The sequence below is a fragment of the Muscardinus avellanarius genome, assembly GCF_963383645.1.
Source record: "Muscardinus avellanarius genome assembly, chromosome: 3".
Lineage (NCBI taxonomy): Eukaryota > Metazoa > Chordata > Mammalia > Rodentia > Gliridae > Muscardinus > Muscardinus avellanarius.
This window is the reverse complement of record NC_137788.1, coordinates 111,384,617-111,398,692: the sequence shown is the minus strand read 5'-3', so window position 1 is coordinate 111,398,692 and position 14,076 is coordinate 111,384,617.

The window sequence follows — 14,076 nt, the reverse complement described above, 5'->3', positions numbered from 1 at the left end:
GAATTTCTCTTCTTTCTTTTGCCAAGTTTGTTAGAAGCTAAGTAGTTACACCTAGAAACAAAGAAGGGAAGGAAAACTGATCTTAAAATTTCTGATTTTCTTCTTCTTTTCCCCATTCTGGTTTCCTGGTGGTCTTGATGCTAGAGTTTCATCCTTTCTCTGCATCTTTGCACAAAGTGATGGAGACCTAGTGCTTATGAAGTGGCCCACAGTGTTCTCACAGGTTTTATTTTCTGCTGAAGGTCGTGGAGAAGAGAGCACATCAGACAACCCTTCATAACCGCAGAGTGGCTCTGGCATCCTGACGAACCTAGCGCTTGTGGAGTCAGTAAGGCTGAGAGGCCTTGTTCACATGGCTCTGGTCCCTTTCCCTTCTGTCTTCACACCTTGCACGAATATTCATTCAGTAGGATTTTTGATTCAGTGGGGAGATCTGATATTTGTAGTCAGATATACTTATGTCAGAGAGCTGGAGGTGTAGCTCAGAGGTATAATGCCCCTGTATTCAATCTCTAGTATCAAAAATATATAAATAAAAAGTAATGCTGGTTGAAAGACAGGTCCACCCTCTCCTTCCTTTTTTTGTTTTTTTCTCTTTAAGAGTATTTTGGCTATTCTTGGAACTTTGAGCCTCCATATGCATTTTATTATTAGTTGTCCATCCAATAAACAAATAAACAAAAGCAACCTACTAGATGGGCATGGTGGCGCACGCTTGTAATCCCCGCGCTTGGGAGGCGGAGACAGGAGGATCGCGCAGGTTCGAAGCCAGCCGTGCTGGCTTAAGAGACCCTGTTTCCAAATAAAAATATAAAAAATAGGTCTGGGAGTGTAGCCCAGAGGTAGAAGGGCTTCCAGGAACCCCAGTACCAACAAAACAAAACAATAAAAAAACAAAAAGCAACCTACTTGGGATTCATACTGAATTGCATTGAATCTATAGATTTCGTATGAACTAAAACTTGCATGTGGGTACTTTCCAAATCATAAACATCACCATTTAGTTCTATTGTCTTTGCTGCTTTTCATTAAGTTTTGTAATTTTTTTTTCTAGAAAGATCTGTATTCATGGTTATTTTATGTTTGAAAGCTCTTATGAACGACAGTGCCTTTAAGTTTAATTTGTCATCAGCCCAATGGGTTTTTAAATGTTTTGTACCAGAAATCTCGCTTAACTCTCTTAATAATTCTGACGATTTATCAGTAGCTCCTTTTGAATTTTCTATGAACACAATCTGTAAAGCACGTCAGTGTTATTTCTTCCTTCTTCAGTTTCCTATCTTTAATTTTTTTTTCTCTTGCCTTACTGGGCCGGCTAGAATATTCAATACAAGGTTAAAGAGAAGTAGATAAAGCAGTCACCCGTATCTTGTTCTTAATCTTAAAAGAATTCCCTCAGTATCTCACCACAAAGTATAATGTTGGCTGTGCAACTGTAATGCACATTATCAGCTTAAAGAAAATCGGTTATTCTGTTTTCTAAGCGTTCTTCTTAAAGTAGACATTGAATTTGAAAAATGCTTTTTTGGCAGCTGTTGAAATACTCATGTGACTTTTTCCTCTAAATAGACTATTTGAGAAACTATGTAATTGGACTGTTTTAATTTTAAACAATCTTTCTCATTCTGAAATCAAACCTGCCGTGTGCCCATTTTAGACATTGCTGGATTTGGTTTGGTGATACCTTGTTCAAGATTTTAACATCTGTATTTGTGAATGAGATTGGCCCGAGTTTGATGTCAACATAATTCTACCTTCATAAAATAATGTAGGGAACATTCTCTCTTTTTCTCTTACCTAAAATAATTTGTGTAATATTGGAATTCATTTATCCTTGGGAATGTTTTAATAACAACTTTGGTAAAATTATTATTTGTATTTTTTAAACAACTGTCCTTATTTCTTAAAATAGAGGGCTTTTCAGGTTTTCTAATCCCTAATGTTGGCAAGTAATTTTTTCTATAAATGTATGTATTTCACTACTAAAATTATATTGGATTGTTTATAATTTTACTTTTTATCTTTTTATGTCTGAAACTTCTACACTTATGTGCTTTATTCATTTATAACAAAGTTTATGCCTTCTCTTGTTTGTTTGTTTTTTTTGTCATTCTTCAACTTCACAACAGTCTATCTAAAGTTTATAAACTTGGGAGGCCCAGACAGAAGTATCTCGGTTCACAGCCAGCCTCAGCTACTTAGTGAGGCCCTTTGCAACCCTGTTTCCAAAAAAAAAAAAAGAATAAAAATTGGGCTGGGGGTGTAGCTCAGAGGTAGAATGCCCCTGGGTTACATCCCTAGTACCACAAAAATAAATAAATAAAGTTTATAAACTTCTACCATTGAAAAATTTTGTCTTTTTTATACTATTGATGTCTACTTTATCATTATTATCTTTCATTCTACTTTTTATTTTTAGTATTCAGCCCCTTCCTTCCTTCCTTCCTTCCTTCCTTCCTTCCTTCCTTCTTTTTGTAGTACTAGGGATGGAACCCAGGGGCATTCTACCTCCAAGCTATACCCCAGCCCTATTTTTTACTCTTTGTTTTTTGAAACAGGGTCTCACTGAGTTGCTAAGGGCCTCACTAAGTAGCTGAGGCTGGTCGCGAACCATGATCCTCCTGTCTCAGCCTCCCAAATACTGGGATTATAAGAGCGCGCCACTACGCCCAGCTCTTTGGTCACCTTTTAAGAAAATCTAGTTTTAGGAAATTTTTGAGACCAATTTTAGAGGCCATAAGTAATCAAGTTATCTTTTTTAATTTTAAAAGACCCTGGTGTACTTGAAAAGAAATTTCTACATCAAACTTTAAATAATGTTGCCCCAATTTTGTGCATCTTTGCTTCCAGTCCAAGGGTCTAAGTCTTCCATGTCCCTGATGACAGAGGCGGACCTGCTGGGCTTTGAACTGGGTGCTGACTGTGTTGCATCTCTGTGCCGCGCGTGTTCTCCTGGTCAGGGTGGCCTCTGATGCTGTGAGATGCTGCTCACCTGCCCTTTATCCTTCCGCCCTGAGATTGTCACTGGAGGGAGCCAACTGCACAGAGGTGAGTGAGCTCCCCTTCCAAGGGCCTCCACTCACACCCTTGGCTATCTTCTTGCCCCGTTCATCCCAATCCTGGATGGCGATGCCATCATTGTGACTGTCATCTGAACTGGCCACAACCTGTGCACCCCGTGTGCGTCTTCCCAAGTGTGATTCCCATTGCAGAGATAACTAAAGCCCTAAAACTATACATAGGTCATCAGTGCCCCTGTTTACCTCCTCTCCTCTGTGACCTGGCCTGGGTATAGGAAACGTAAACTCCATGTGCTGCTTCGAAACACCTGATGGGGATTGAGCCTGTATTGATTGTTAATAAGAGCTGTATTAATGGCTAATAAAAATAAACTTTCATACTTAGGCAAAACAATAAAGTCCTTTTCTCTGCCTCTAAGCTATCAGCCAAGAGCTGCAGCCAATATTGACCTTGGTCAGCTAAAAGTTAGCTGTTAGCCCAGCCAAACATGGACTATTAAAACAAACACTAAGCCGGGCGTGGTGGCGCACGCTTGTAATCCCAGCATTCGGGAGGCTGAGACCAGAGGATGGTGGTTTGCGGACAGCCTCAGCTACTTAGTGAGGCCCTCCGCAACTCAGTGAGACCCGGTTTCAAAATAAAGAATAAAAAATAGGGCAGGGACTGTAGCTCAGAGGTCGAATGCCCCTGGGTTCCATCCCCAGACCCGTAAAATGAATGAATGAATGAATAAATAAATAAATAAATAAATAAATAAATAAATCACTAAATTCTCACAGTAGTTTAAAGTTAAGAGAATCCTATATTGATTATCAAGTACAAAAAAGAGTTGTAGCCCAGGGCCTCCATACTCTAAAGACAAGTTTATATAATAAATAACTTCTAGCAGATAGAGATAAAAATGCTAAAAACTCCCCAGGGATACGAGTGGATGGTACAGGTCTTCTTCAAAAAGGGCATATACCGTGTGACCCCTGACATTATTAGCCAAGAAACACATCTTGGTCATAATATCTCTTGCATTGCAGAGATAATGGGTGGGCTTGGGCCTGCAATAAGTCGGAGGAGGTAAAAAGACTGTTGGTTAAGCAGGATGGGAGATAATGAATCCTTATAAAACTGATCTGTGCTCAAAAACTTCAGTGTCTTAACTTTCAAGGCACTACACTGCGTCCCTCTCTGGCACAGTGCTTTGATGATCTGTCCCTTCTTTCTACCTTTGTAATAATAAAATTGCTTAAACTTGCAGCAGTATAGTTCTGGCTATTTCTTCTAAACGAGCTAAGAACAAGAACCCACAATGACATCTCATACCGTTACCGAAAGGAGCCTAGGACACCCTGCGGGTAGTGCCGGGTAAGATACTGCTTTCTCGCGATAACAATCGTATCCAAATAACGCTGTGTGTATTCCAGGTGGAAACTCATAAATAAAGTTACAGAGCCAAGTTCCGTGTCATCAGTGAAGTCTCGTGCATCCCATCCAGGGACAGAGGCTGCCAAGAATGAGCCGATAGTAACTGAGTCTCACTTTCTCAAGCCTCTTTGTTAGCACAATAAAAACAGAGGTCACTCAGAAGACCTATGCTCAGACAGCCATTGGCCCCACTCCAGAAAAATCACGAGGTAATCAGTCTGATTTCCCGAAGTACAAAGCACGCTGAAATCTTGGCCTGACGAAATCTTCCTTGAGCATCCCTCAGATTCTCAAAGGAGCCCCGCTGGGAAGGCTGGGAGTGAAATTGAATTGCCCTGTGCGTTAAAAAGATAAGCTAAGCCAGAGAACAGAAACGATCTGAACCTTCCCATGTCTTCACGCAACCCAAGCCATGCTTCCTATAAGCCAAGTGGAACTCATTGGGAGTTCCAGAGGAAAGGCACCAGGGAATGGGGCCGGTGACAGAAGAGTGGCGTGGGGATGATGATTCCTAAGCAGCACACAGCAGCCAAGGACTCCGGCCACCCGAGCAGAGCCCCAGTGGCTTGGTCTGGCCCCTTGCCTCTCCTTGGCCGGGATAAGCAAGACCAAGGAGAAGGTCCTGCTGGGCAAACACATGCCTCCCTCGTGGACAGGAGAGTAGAGGCTCCAGGGGCGGATGGCTGGACAATTCTATGAAGAGGAAATTAGGAACAGATCCAGATTGTAGCCTCCAGGCATGGGGAGCAGGAGATGGGGAATTTTTCTATAAGTGTCTCTATTTTACCACTAAAATTATATTGGATTAAGTTGTCTGTCATCTTACTTTTCATCTCTTCTGTCTGGAACTTCCACAGTCCTGTGTCTTTATTAATTCACAACGAAGTTTATTTATGCCTTCTCTTGTTTTTTCTTTTGCCTTTGTTCCCTTTGACAACAGATTACCTAACGTTTATAAACTTCAACCATTGAAGAGGAACCAAGAGGATTGAGAAAAAAGCCCTTTGGTCTGGGTCTCCTAAGCCAGGTCACAAGGCAAGAATGAGATGGAAATGTGGACAAGTCGACGTAGCACCTTCCTAAAGAATTAGATAATTTCATGATCCTGGGACAACTGGACAAAGTAAACAGGAAGGGATTTTTGATGTGAAATGTCCACAAAATTCAGTTGACTGAGTTAGAGATTGAATAATACGAGGCTAGTCCCCATGGGAGCAAAACTGTGGTGATTAACAGTTATGATTATTAAGCAAATCAGTTGTGATATGGAAAAATGTAGGAAAAAACACACACGCCGGCACGATGATGTACACCTGTAATTCCAGTACTTGGGGGCCCGAGATGGGAGGATCGCAGGTTTGAGGTCAGCCTCAGCAACTTAGAGAGACCCTGTTTTGTACCATCTTGTACGCCATTAAGATGTATAGCTTTAATGCACCAATTAAAAAAAAAAGAAAAAATAATAAAAAGGGCTAGGGGTTTAGCTCAGAGGTAGAATTCCTTGGGTTCAATCCTGAGTCCCAAAACAATAAAAAGAAGTGTGGCTTAATGTTCATGCTTTGAAGGATTTCCTGGTTGTCTTTCCATATGGATGTATATAGTTTGTAGCTTTGATTTTTGTCTATTATGTTAAAGGACTCTGGATTCTATTTAAATATTTCATCTTAGCCGCCTTTCTCCCAGTTTTCCTGACCTACTTCTGCGAGTGATAGTTCCAGTGACGATTTAATTTCTGCAACATCCTCAGGGTTATTTCGGTCTGCTTGGTTTTTTCTGGTGCTCTTGGGACTCCTACTGTTCCCTGCAGGTCCTGCCTGAGGAATTAAATGGGTTTCCCAAGCCAGGCGAGTGGGGCTGTGATGGACAAGCGGCTTCCCAGCCTGGATACAGAGATGCTTCCCTAGCCAGGTGCTTGGGACCTGGGGCCCATCACCCTCTCAGGGAGAGGATAGAGAGACTTTTCCGGGCCCATCACTGAGTCTAGTCTTCCTACTGGTACCCCACCCCCATGGTGGCCCCGAGCCTCTGGGCGGCACCCCCCCAGACCAGGGCTCTTTTGGTGGAATCGCTCTTGCCAGGTATATTGGTGAGGAAATGGAGTCCCAACAAAGGGACCTTCTAGAGCAGGTTGTTTGTGGAGATGCTAAGTAATTGTCAGGTGTCTCCAGGTGGAGGGGAGAAGTTACAGTTCCTGGGGAGGCTCCACATCACCACTTCCCCAGCCCCAGCTAGTGTTGCTGGCTTGTGAGATGCTGTGGAGGGATCCTGAGTAAGCTGTGTGAGGATGGGCCTGCCCAAGCCAGCTGTTGCGGGGGGGGTCAGGAAACACTGAGTCTGGGTAGTCTTCTGATGATCAGAAACTCTCAACTTGGCAAGTTTTTTCCATTTAGTATCTTTTTTTTTTTTTTTTGCCATACTGGGGATGGAACCCAGGGGCATTCTACCTCTGAGCTCCACCCCAGCCCTATTTTTTAATCCTTTATTTTGAAACAGGGGCTCTCTGAGTTGCAGAGAGCCTCACTAAGTAGCTGAGGCTATCTGCGAACAGTGATCCTCCTGTATCAGCCTCCCAAATGCTGGGATTACAAGCGTGCACCACCACGCCCGGCTTCCAATTTAGTATCTTTTTGTTTGCTACTTCTTCCTCTTAAGGTGATTTTTTTGTGTGTATGAAACTAGAGATGAAACCCAGGGGCATTCTACCTCCAAGCTACACCCTCAGTCCTATTTTTTATTCTTTATTTTGAAATAGGGTCTCACTGAGTTGCAGAGGGCCTCACTAAGTAGCTGAGGCTGTCTGCGAACCGCGATCCTCCTGTCTCAGCCTCCTGAATGCTGGATTACAAACGTCTGCCACCACGCCCGGCCGCTTAAGGTGATTTTAAGAAGTGTGGCTAATGTTGGTTATTCCTTACAACACTAAACTTCAGAGGAATCAACACAAACGAGAGGGCAGCACAGGCACTTTTTTGAAAAGTAACCTTAGTATTAGGAAGGCCCTATAAGTTCCAATCAAAATGCAAGGGCAATAAAGTCTGCTATCGGGAGACAAATACACAAATAGAATACTGACAAAACTTCAAATCCACAAAACCAGTAAAAAATATTTACAACATGTATAATAGAAGGCATATTTTCTCATCATAGAAGTCATAAGAAAAGGGTAAGCATCGCAGTATGAAAAATGAGCCAGACATGGAAATGGGCCTTCACAACAAATGAAGAGTAAAGAGTAAAGGAATATGAAAAGATGCACAACCAAGTCATGACTACAGAGCTGAAAACGCAAAGAAAAAGCAAGACGGTGCTTTTACCTTTCAGCTTGTTGAGTTTTTAAAAGGTAGTGGATGCCCGTGACTGATGGGCATGTGTGGGAAAGCATTCTCAAACAGAGAGTGTTTGTGAATGCCCAGACAGATGCTCTCTATTTTGGTTTCAATTTGACCTGAGCTATTATGTTTTTGAATGAATGAATCCCTGACCAGCCAAGGAATTTTACATTCAGGAATGTATCCTATAGACACCTGCTCCCAGAAGTGCATGATGGTATATGGAGAGTGACTCTCTTTACTGTCCTCCCAATAAATGCTAAGAAACTACAAGCATCACTGAAAGTCAGGGCAACTCAAATAAATTAAGTTATATTTGTACCCTATACCATGCAGTTGTTCAAATTGAAATGTATGTACTAGCTTATAAAGATATCAAAAAATGTTGTTACCCTGGTGGGGGTGTGCGAGATGAGAAATGAGAAATTCATAAAGTGTAGCTCCGGAGTTCTGTTGTTTTATTGGTGTTCTCCATGACTTCACACAGTAAACACTGATAACAGCATTGACAATTGCATGGCTCTGTAACTACAAGTGTTTTATTAAAATGATGAAGAAATAATGTGTTTTTAAATTATTAGAAATAATGATAGATGCCAAGCCTACATGTGGATACATGAACCCACAGGCAAACTACAGCTGGCAGTTTCTTATTTACCTAGCCAAAGCACCACTAATTTTGAAAATTATTTAGGGACTTTTGTTTGCCCTTTACAATTATGTGGTCCACAACTACTGTATTTTTCAATATTGTTTCAAGCTTCCAATGTTAGTTTCCCAGGTGTTCTATAATCTTCCTTGCAGAGATCTCACATTTCGCCCTCTGTTTTTCTAAGAATCCTTAAGTCACTCCAAGCCACCAAGTTCAGGGTAATTTGTTATGCAGTATTGGCTGACTGAAACACCCAGATTTCAGTATAATAAACTTTAAACATGGGAAACTATAATTGTGCATGTGGGCAATTCTATTGAGTGCCAGGCCGAGGTAAAGGCACCAAGCATAGCTCCTGGGACAGGGCACGCTTTAGTGCTTAGTTCTTAGTTGCTTGTACAGCCATACCTTGAGAAACCTGATGACCAGAGTCAGGTTACTTGGCCACCGAGCCCCCTTACAGACTCCTAACTCCTGTCCTCTTGCAGGTTATTTGTAAATAAAGGATTCTGTTATATTTGACATCTAAATCCCGGAGATTATTTAAGTCCATCAAAGAATACTCCATTGAATGAAAAATAAGGTTTCTAATCTATGTCCAAGATAGCCTCCTTGTACACATGTGTCCAAGATGGCTCCCCACACACCCATGTTCAAGATGGCCTCGTCATATACCCATGTTCAAGATGGCTTCCTCATACACCCATGTTCAAGATGGCCTTCTCATACACCGGGTATCCAAGATGGCTTCTTCATATACCCATATCCAAGATGGCTTCCAAAGTTTTGGCAAAAAACTCAGGTTGTTGCAATGCCAAGCTCTCTCCTCCCTCTGTTTTTATGGATGGACCTTTCTCATCTGTATCTGCAGCAAAGGGCCTCTACATCCACTTCTCATTTTGGGGAGTACTTTTTATGCCTTACTGCCAGTTGGTATTCCTAATAATGACTAGACCCTAGTCATAATAATCTGATTAGGCCTCAATGATGACTTGGCCTCTCTCTAAATCAGGGAGAGAAAACCACACTTTTAATCAACAAAAAGGCACAGCCATAGGGTTCTGTCTACTCACTCTTCAATTCCCCCAAATGGAAGGTTATAATGTGAAGACGCTACTCAGCTGAAAAAAATAATCAAAGGAGAAGCCAGAACGCTAACCCTCTGGATGGTGATTTAACTAAAATGTCAAGTCTTCTAAGACACTCCAGTTCGACTGCTTTCTCATTCTCTATGTCTCTGAAACTTACAGAAATATGAGCAAATGTTACTAACATTTTATATTTGCCATAAACATTTTTTCTTTTATAATTTTCTAAATTTAATAGTTACTGCAAATTCAGAAGCGAACAAAGAACAGGAAATACAAAAGTCGAACAAAAAGAAAGAATACACAAAAAGAAAGGGCACGGGGCATTTTTCACTTGTCTCACAATATGAAGACAAGCGTTTCATTTTTCCTCCCCAAGTTCGAAAAAGATAACTTGGAGGAGAATTGGCAGAGCTGGTGGGGGGATGGGTATAAAAGGAAAAATAGAATAAAATGCTCTTAGAAGAAATAGAGAGCCTGGTTTTGGGGTAGGGAAACCAGGGTCAGGAGAACCCCAGACCGGGCTCACAAAGTCCATTGTACTTGACCATCACCTTGGTACCTGAGGACGAAGATGCGGCTCAGTGTGTTTGAACACTCCGCGGTCTCTTGGGCTTCCAGAGGAGTTTTTATTGTCTCTTGGGTTTTGATGTCTTCTGATTGCTCCAGGGCAAAAACCACAGCCAGAACTGACTGCTCAGAAAGATAGGAAACCAACACAAAAACAGCTTCGAGCAGCAAAAGAAGAAGGCTGCACAGTCTCCTGGAATCCAAGCAGGGGCTCTTAGCTGGAGCTCACTTGGGCTTTGTAACCATGGTTTTCCAAGGCTTAACTCTATAAAAATAGAATGTTGATTTAAAAAAATAAAACCCAACAAATAAGCCACTGCTGTTTCTCCTTGCAGTGCTAAGTGCCTCAAGACTCCCAGAGTACAGCCATTATCACGTGGCCAATGTGCCCGCCCTTAACGAGGTCCCCTGGCACGGGCCTGCCGCTTACCAGTCCCAGGGCAACCTCAAGGAACACAGCAAATACTTCCAGAAATCCTGGAAGCCGTTCCTCAGAGAGCCTTTCGTAGACATCAAAAGCTCTTCCTCCAGCCGGAGAGCAGAGGTAGGATCCAGAGTGTCCGCGTCTCTCCTCTGGTCAACCTTCGTCCCTCTGCGGATGGTTGGACCGTCTTCCGCCTGTTCTTCGTGACCTGGATTTGCGAAGACCCGTGACCCATGGGCCACACCTCTGACCTCTACCTCTCTTTTTCCGTTGACTCACAGATTCGCAGGGAAAGAAGTAAGTGAGATATGGGGAAAGACTGGAGTGATTCACAGAGGCTGTCAGTGGAACAGCACACTCATGTGACTTTTTCTTTCTCTTCCTTCCTCCTTCTTCCTTCCTTTCTTCTTTCTTTCTTCCTTCCTTTCTCCTTCTTCCTTCCTTTCTTCTTTATTTCTTTCTTCCTTCCTTTCTTTCTTTCCTTTCTTTCTTTTTCACAGATGAAACCCAGGGCATTCTATCTCCAAGCTACACCCACCCCCAGCCCTATTTTTTATTCTTTATTTTAAAACAGGGTCTCACTGAGTTACAGAGGGCCTCACTAAGTAGCTAAGGCTGTCTGCGAACCCAGATCCTCCTGTCTCAGCCTCCCAAATTCTGCGATTATAAGCATGCACCACCACACCCAGCCTTGTGACTTTTATTTCAAAGGGTCAAATTATATTAAACTGGAAAGTATACTGGTGTCTGTATTTGTTTTGTTTTGTTTTTTTCTCTTTTCCAGTGTTTAAACTTTCAAAAATCTTCTGTTAATCTTAATGGTTCGTGACTTTCCAGGATTAAAGAGTAGGGAAACTGACCAACATGGTGGTACCTGCCTATAATCCCAGTACTTAGAAGGCTGAGACAGGAGGATCACAGGTTCAAGGCCAGCCTCAGCAACTTACTGAACCCCTCAGCAATTTAGTGAGACCCTGTCTCAAAATATAAATAACAAAACTGGGCTGGGATGTAGCTTGTGGGTAGAATGCCCCTGAGGTCAATCCTCAGCATCAAAAATGAAGAGGGAAAAAAAAAAAACGCATGGACTCAGCTGATAGAGTCGTAGCAATGTGACTCCGCAGGGTTCTTGTCTTTGAACAATTCACTGTTCACAGAGGTGGCTTGAAAGCATCATAAAGTGTGTTTACAGTTACCTCACTACACACATCGGGGTCAAACAACCTCCCCTCTCTAGGAATGGTCTTTGACATCTAACATCAATTTTATTTCTTTGCAATTTGTCTTATTTCCTCTGAAACAGAGGAGCCGCAGCACGGCCCTATGCTGATTCTTACAAATGCCCTTCTGTTGGGAGATTTTGTTTATGAAAAGTAGCATACTTCTGAAAAATAGGTAAATTAAATATAATTTTTAAAGCATTGAAGAAGCTTATTTTTGAAATTTACCAATGGTAAATCATTTTGTAATGTCTTATTTTAGCGAAAGACACTTTTAAAGCAATCCCATCAGTTTATTTACTGAATTTATTTTTTTACAACTAACCTAATAGATAATTATATGTTGATTAGTAATAGGATAAAGGCTCCTAGGAAATTTGCACTACCAGTCTATTTTCCAATTACATGTTAATGATATTATGCTTTATTACAGCATTATAATGGTTAATTCCAATGGTGAACCATAGCCCAAACTTTTATCTGTTTGTTGCTATCACTGGGCATAGATGTCAGGGGAAAAAAGACTGAGGTTGAAAGCATTTATTTATTTTTAGTTTTTTTTTGTGTGTGTGGTATTGGGGATGGAACCCAGGGGCATTCTACCTCCAAGCCACCCCCAGCCCTATGTTTTATTCTTTATTTTTAGACAGGGTCTTACTGAGTAGCTGAGGCTGGCCTTGAACCATGATCCTCCTGTCTCAGCCTCCTGCATGCTAGGATTACAAGCGTGCGCCACCATGCCCGGCTTGAAAGCATTTATTTATGCCTCTTTTTCCTTGAAGGAAACCACACTCAGCTGCTCCAGCATTCTGCTTCTTAAGGGGCAGCTTGTACAATGGAGCAATGGCTTGTAATCATTTGACCAGTAGATATGTGTGTCCTACCTTGTGAGGTCGTCTTGTTGTTCTAAAGATTGGGGATGAGTGGTCCCTGTGCAGCTGGGTCAGGGACGGCTCCATCATGCAGCTCTGTGTAGCAAGAAAAGCCATCACAAGGGACCAGACACGAGCAGAGCTGACCGCTTTCCTTGTCCTGCCTGCTCCTTTGGACTTTTATTAATTTATTTGTTCATTCATTTATTTATTTATTTTGTACCAGTGGTTGAACTCACGGGTTTTTTTTTGTTTGTTTGTTTGTTTGTTTTTGTTTTGTTTTTGGTGGTGGTGGTACTGGGGTTCCTGGAAACCCTTCTCCAGGCTACACTTCCAGACCTATTTCTATATTATTTTATTTAGAAACAGGGTCTCCTAAGCCAGCGCGATCCTCCTGTCTCTGCCTCCCAAGCGCAGGGATTATAAGTGTGCACCACCACGCCTAGTGAACTCACGGTTTTCTATCTCTGAGCTAGACCCCCGGCCCTTTTCATGTATTTTTTAATGAAATAGGGTCTTATTAAGGTGTTGATGGTCTCACTAAGTAGCTGCAGCTGACCTTGGACCTATAATCTCTGGCCTCTGCCTCCCAGGTACTGGGATGCGTGCACCACCATGCCTGGCTTTCCATTGGATGGTAATAAAATTAAATAATGTATATGAATAATTTTTAATTACAAATGAGCTATTTATTAGGTGCTTATAAAGTAAAAAAGCCAATGAACAGTTCCATGCTACCTATATTTGCGTAGACATGTAGGTCTCAGGGAGAGAGGGGACAAGGAGACAAGGATGTTGCAGGGGATGTGGTTATGGGTTTGAAAAACGAGTGGATTACGGGCAAGGGGAATGTAGGATGGAGCAGAGAGGACCAGTCACATCATAGTCAAAGGGCCGGAATGAAAAATAAGCACATATTATAGTATCAAGAGCTTGATCCAGACCTATATTCCAGAAAAGCTCTGGAATATAGAACCTTCCAGGGCCTGAGATTCCACATGACACCTCTGAACCAAAATGTGTTCAATTCAATTAATAAATTAATGAATGCTTTGGTGCTGGGGATAGGATCCAGGAGCATTCTATCTCTGAGCTACACCCCCAGCCCCATTTTTTTAAATTAACTTTGAAATAGTATCTAAGCTAAGTTGCTGAGTGTTGCTACTTGATTCTTGTCTTGAATCTGTGATCCTCCTGTCTCAGCCTCCCAAGCACCGAGATGTCTGGCTCGATTTAAAAATCCTAATGAAAGTATACTTAACACTGTAAAATTCTCCTCTCAATAATGTCATGGTGTTACTGTCACTAACCTCAACACGATGAGGAAGCTAATCTTAGAGAGGTCTGACTCGGAATCCCAAGGACTCTCTTCTTACTGAGACTAGAACACTTCTCCACACCTGCACCTCCACCCCTCAAATGAGCATCAACGTAGATCTAACTAAGCCGACCGCAGCGGTAACTCAAGCATAAGAATTTTCCCA